Here is a 5609-nt window from a genome sequence, read left to right as displayed (position 1 = left end):
GATTAAGCTCAGTCATTGGATGGGGTAGGATGTGAATGTTGTATTCCAGAGTAGAGTCCAGAATTAGAACCACAATGAGGATGAAGGAGAGATACAGAGAAGAGAGAGTGGAGTGGGCAGTAAGGCTGAAAAAGCCAGAGGGTCCAGAAAGTGGAGGGCTTGGTATGGGAACAGGTTACCAGGGCATGTTTCCGCACAGGGGGAGCCTCCTGTTTTAGGCTGTAATTAGCCTTGTGTTTCTTTTATTCATTTACTTGGCTGCATAGGATCTTAGTTACAGCACGCAAGGTCTTCATGTGTCTTGTGAGATCTTTCACTGAAGCATAAGGACTCTCTAGTTGTGGCATGGGGGCTTATTGCTTCTCAGCATGTGGGATCTTAGTTCCCTGACCAGGGATCAAACCTGCGTAGCCTGCGTGGCAAGGCAGACTCTTAACCAATGGACCACCAGGGAAGTCCCCAGGCTTCTCTTTCGAGTCCAGTGCAGATTGCATGTCATATCTGAATTAATTGTTCAGTCATCTCAGGAGGTCACCTTGACTGTTCCCATTGTACTCATGACCCTGTGGATGCTCGGAGACCTGGATTTCCCCAAGTTTGTGTGTGTTCAGTTGCTTCAGTTGTGTCTGACTCTTTGAGACCCCATGGACTGTAGCCTGCCAGGCTCCTCTGTCCATGGGATTCTCCAGACAAGAATACTGGAGTGGGTAGCCATGCTTCCTCCAGGGGATCTTCCTGACCTGGGATCAGAAGTGCATCTCCTGCATTGGCAGGTGAATTCTTTGCCCACTGAGCCACCTGGAAGCCCCTTTCCCAAGTTTATTAGCTGTTAAATGGCAGAATTAGAGCTCTACCTCCTGCCTACCCAGGCTGTAAGCATTCCCACCACTGCGGGGAGAAAGAAAGGATGCCTTTTTTTTTTTTTTTTCCCAATGCTTTCCTCAACCTCCTGAGGGAAAGGGAAAGAAATCACAACTCTCCTCTCCCTTCTCAACATTTGAGGCTGCTTCCTGGGGACAGAGTTTCTGATGTGGAGGGAGGGGTGAGAGGGTGGGCATGGTGTGGTTGGCTGGGGCCTTAGTGGTGAGAGAGCCCGGTGGAGGAGGGGAAAACAAGAGGAGAGACAGCAAATTGTTTCTGGATGGAATTTTCCAGACGGGGCCTCAGTCAGAGAACAAATGTGCCTTCTGAATTTTCACTATAATTGTTATTGACCTTTAGTGCAATGAGCAAAACTGCTCTCCCGTACCCCTCCACCCCCAACCCTTTTTACCAAATTGTTTTCCCTGACTTTTCAAAAATGAAATTTGGCCGCCTAGCCCCAACTGCCGACTATGGGAAAACAAAGCAACTCCTTATGGCCCCAAATGGAGCGTTGGCAATTAATCCATTGATCTCAGTAGAAAACCCTATTGTATCAGGGCCCGCCAGGAGAAAGCTGCATCCTGCCCCTCTCCCGCCCTGCACAGAACGTTCATTGAAGTCAACCCCCAAATTGATGGCAGGATATGGCCCTAAAAGCCTCCAAATTAAAGAGGCCCAGAAAATAATGTTGGCTGGGCAGCGGAAGCCAGGGTGGAGGAGGTGGGGGAGAATGGGGGAAGGGGCTGGGCTTCCTCTGCAATCCATGGGTAGGAGCAGAATGGCCAGGGGTAGAGTTTCTGGTTGCCCTTGACTCTTTATGCTCTTTAGCTTGCTCTGCAGCCTCAGACCCTCAGACGTCTCGTCTGCTGATTGTTTGGCTTTTTGTTGATGCTGTTGCATGTGTGATCAGTCATGTCCCACTCTTTGTGGCCCCATGGACTGTAGCCCTCCAGGCTCCTCTGTCCATGGGATTTTCCAGGCAAGAATACTGGAGCGGGTTGCCTTTCCTTTCTCCAAGGGATCTTCCCATCCCAGAGATACAATAAGTGTCTCTTGCATTGCAGGCAGATTCTTTACCTTCTGAGCCACCAGGGGAGCAAATAAATGCTAAACAAACATTCAAAGGATGTTAAGCCTTCAATGAACACCTACAATATCAGTCTTGTCCTGTTGGTAGGTATTATCCTCATTTTACATTTGGAGAAATTGAGGCACCCTAAGATGGAATGACTTGTTTAAAGACACACAATTAAGTAGTTGATTCTGATCCAAAAAGAGTGTAAGGTCTAGGAAAACCAGGATACTTTTTGTCTTATTCAGAGATACAGCTCCAGTGTCTATAGACCTATATTCAAACTGTGTCTAGTGTGGTGCTGGACATGTAGATGGTGAGCAGGAAATATTGGTTACATAAATGAAAAAACTGTATTTTGCTCTTTTCTAGGATATGTGGGGCCCTGATTCTTCTCTGCCTGCCTCATTGCTATATTGCAATTTATCTAGTCCTTACATTTTTTCCAGTAATCTTTCTATAAGGATCTTCTGATAAATCCCCCATAAACTTCAGTTATAGGAGGGAATTGAGGTTCTTCAGACAAATAAAAAAGGTATACTTACTTTAATCTGCAAATAAGAACTATAATAGTCTTCAAATTTCCCATTCTATCTTGGCTTCCAAGGAGTTCAGAATTGAATTTGGTGCATAATTTCATATTTTCCTTGAGTTAGATTTTGAGTAGAGTTTCTTCATGAATTCTGTGGTTTCAGTTCTTTCTCTGATTCAATTTTTGGATGTTGAGAAGACAGTCTAGTAATAATAGTGCCCACGATGTCAGTAGGACCTTATGTTGTCCAGAGCCTCCTACATGTCCAAGATCTCTACTGGGAAGCCCTATCCAAGCTCAGACTTGACTATAAGTTTCATTGTTCCTCTAGACCAGTAGTTCTCCATTTGAGGTGGGGGTAAGGGTGGGTGATTTTGCCCCTTCAGGGATGTTTGGTAACATTTGGAGGGATCTTTGGTTGTCACTGGCATTAGTGAGCAGAGACCAGGGATGCTGCTTAACCTCCTGCAGTGCACAGGATGGCCCCACAACAAAGAATCATCTAGCACCAAATGTCAATAGTGTCAAGCATTGATAAACCTTGATCTATACCTGTGAACTGTCATGAAGCATCTCATGGAAAGAACTTCTCCACTTTTTCCTCCTTTCTTGGCTGAAAGCACTCAAGGAAAGCCTTTGGCCAGGCTTCCCATATGTTCTCTTCTGAGCAGACTATCCACCCCCATCCCCCACCCCCAGCTTCTGTCTTGCTTACACATGAGAGGAACCCAGACAAATGAGGGCCCCATCTTATCCATCTTCTGATCTTTCATTTTTGCACAGTTTGTAGCATGGAGACTTTTCTATTTAAGGTACAAGGTGATCTCACATCTTTGGCACTGAGAGAAGAGAGATAATTTCAGAATGAAATAATTTTCTTTTTCTGATTGCCTTCAATTACACAGTCCCAAAGAGGAAGTTAATAAAAATATAGCTCCCCGGAGATCTGTACTGATAAGTTTTAGACAGAGCTTGAATACTTTTGCTGTGTTAGCATCACTGTGATGAAGGCATTCCCCGTGTCCGCTTCTGCCATCCTGTGTTCTCTTAGTTGACTGTCAGCAGCAGCAGCCCTTTGGGCCAAGGGACAATTTTACTGCCAACAAGCTAGATCCATCCTGGCACTCTCACAACCTCTAAACTATAATTTTTCTTCCTCACATCAAGCTGTCTAGTCTAAATTCCTGGGCATCTGCCTTACTTTCCCTGCTTGACACCTCAGGTCTTCCTGGGGCAAAAGTTAGACTCGAACTCAAGCCTCATGAGCTGGAACCCTGCTGCCCATTCTCTTTTCCTTGGTGTGGGCAGAGAGAGGGAAGGGGCTGGTCCTGCTTTCCCTACTCATCCTCCACTGACTGGGTCCTTCCTGCCATGAACCATGAATGGGATGATTTCCATGGCTCCATGTAGTTACCACCCATCTGATTTTCAGCATTACTTGTGACTGTGTCCCAGTGAGGGATGGTACCTCCTTGGTACTGCTATTAGGAGAGGTGAGTTCAGGCTCACTTAATCAAGTAGACACCAATTCATTCCAGAGCATTTAACATTTTGGGTAAAAGTACTGTGCGACAAGCACTATGCCCACTGTTGGGCTCACAAGATTAGTAATTTCCCATCACTTGCTCAGAAAGAGAACAATTGGAAACATACAGTGCCCCTGTGTCAGTGTTGTGATTGAAGTGAGCACAGGGGATTGGTGCCTGGAGGGTACCCATCTCAGGCTGGATGTAGTCAGGGAAGCCTTCCTGGAGGAGGAGATGCCTGAGCCAGGTTTTAAAGGGCTTCTATTGGCTCAACCTGATGGCTCAGCAGTAAAGAATCCACCTGCAATGCAGGATCTGTGGGAGATGCGGGTTTGATCCCTGGGTCAGGAAGATCCCCTGGAGCAGGGCATGGCAACCTGCTCCAGTATTCTTGCCTGAAGAATCCCATGGAGAGAGGAGCCTGGTGGCCTACAGTCCATAGGTTTGCAAAGAGTTGGTCACAACTGAAATGATTTAGCTCACCTTGGCTCAGCCAGCTCTTCTAGCCAGTCTGGTCTCCCCAGCAACTGTGTCACACTGGTTCTCTTCCTCCTCATTCTTCTCAGCAATCACTCCCAACAACATCTGTGTTACTATACTTGTGGTGGTTCTTTATTCCTAGACCAAAAAATAAATTAAAACAAGAGAGTGGTGGACCCCTTGATTTGGGGAAGCTTTCCATTGGAGATGTTATACCCCAGCCTTTGAGAAAGTTGTGGGTCTCGAAGATTCAACTTGGGGTGACTTCAAGTCGGTAGCTAACAGCTTCAAGGAGCTCACTGTTTCTTGTTAGAAGCAGCTGCGGGTATGGGGTGCGGGGGGGGCCACCACACGTGTCAACCAGCTCCAGCCCTGCACCCCATCAAAGAAACCAGCCCCGAGAGGCCAAACCAGGAGGCAAAGTGGTTTTTTTAATGTACAGGATAAAGGGACTTAAAAAAATTATTTATTTATTTATTTATTTGGCTGCAGCCCATCTTAGTTGTGGCACATGGGATCTTTTGTTGTGGCTGTGGTATCTAGCTCCTTGACCAGGGATTGAACCTGGGTCCCCTGCATTGGGAGTGCAGAATCTTAGCCACTGGACCACCAGGGAAGTCCCAGGCACAGTATTTTTGGATCTTCTTGCCAGCTCTGAGAGATGGAGGTAATTGTCCCCATTGCCTGGCTGAAGAAACTGAGAGTCATATGGGTTGACTCACTTGCTAATAAATGCGGGAGACAGGCTGCAAAAGCAGGGCTTTTCAGTTCAAATCTGCTTCCTTCACACCACCCCATTTTCTTCGCATGGCTGAGACTCCACGACTGATGAAGAGCAAAGCAGAGCCCTGCCCTAGATTCCCCTCGGGCTTGCTTTTCACCGGGTTGCTTGGGAAATGAAACAGAACCAGAACAGAGCTTATGTGTTCTGTTATGTCACACCTCTTTCTCCCAAGATCTCAAAGGCCTGGGTCCATTTATCTAGATACTCAAATTCTCAACAGCGGCGTTAGATAGATGCTGAGAGGGAAATGCTGTTTTGGAAAGAATGAAACCATTCTTGCAGTGTTTATATTCGATTCCGGAGACCTGGTTAGAAAAATATTTTTAACAAACGGAAGGAAGAGTAACTATG

The 5609-nt window shown here is 46.4% G+C and overlaps 1 non-coding gene across 1 annotated transcript; it reads right to left on the bottom strand.

The window, feature by feature from the left end:
• Nucleotides 1–5017: 5017 nt before the first annotated feature.
• On the bottom strand, nt 5018–5090 carry TRNAG-CCC. Its single transcript has one exon. It is a non-coding gene; the product is annotated as a tRNA-Gly (tRNA).
• Nucleotides 5091–5609: the final 519 nt, after the last annotated feature.

The sequence above is a fragment of the Bos indicus x Bos taurus genome, chromosome 3, assembly GCF_003369695.1.
Source record: "Bos indicus x Bos taurus breed Angus x Brahman F1 hybrid chromosome 3, Bos_hybrid_MaternalHap_v2.0, whole genome shotgun sequence".
Lineage (NCBI taxonomy): Eukaryota > Metazoa > Chordata > Mammalia > Artiodactyla > Bovidae > Bos > Bos indicus x Bos taurus.
Note: the sequence above shows the minus strand (reverse complement) of the source record. Positions and strands in the feature narration are given on the sequence as shown.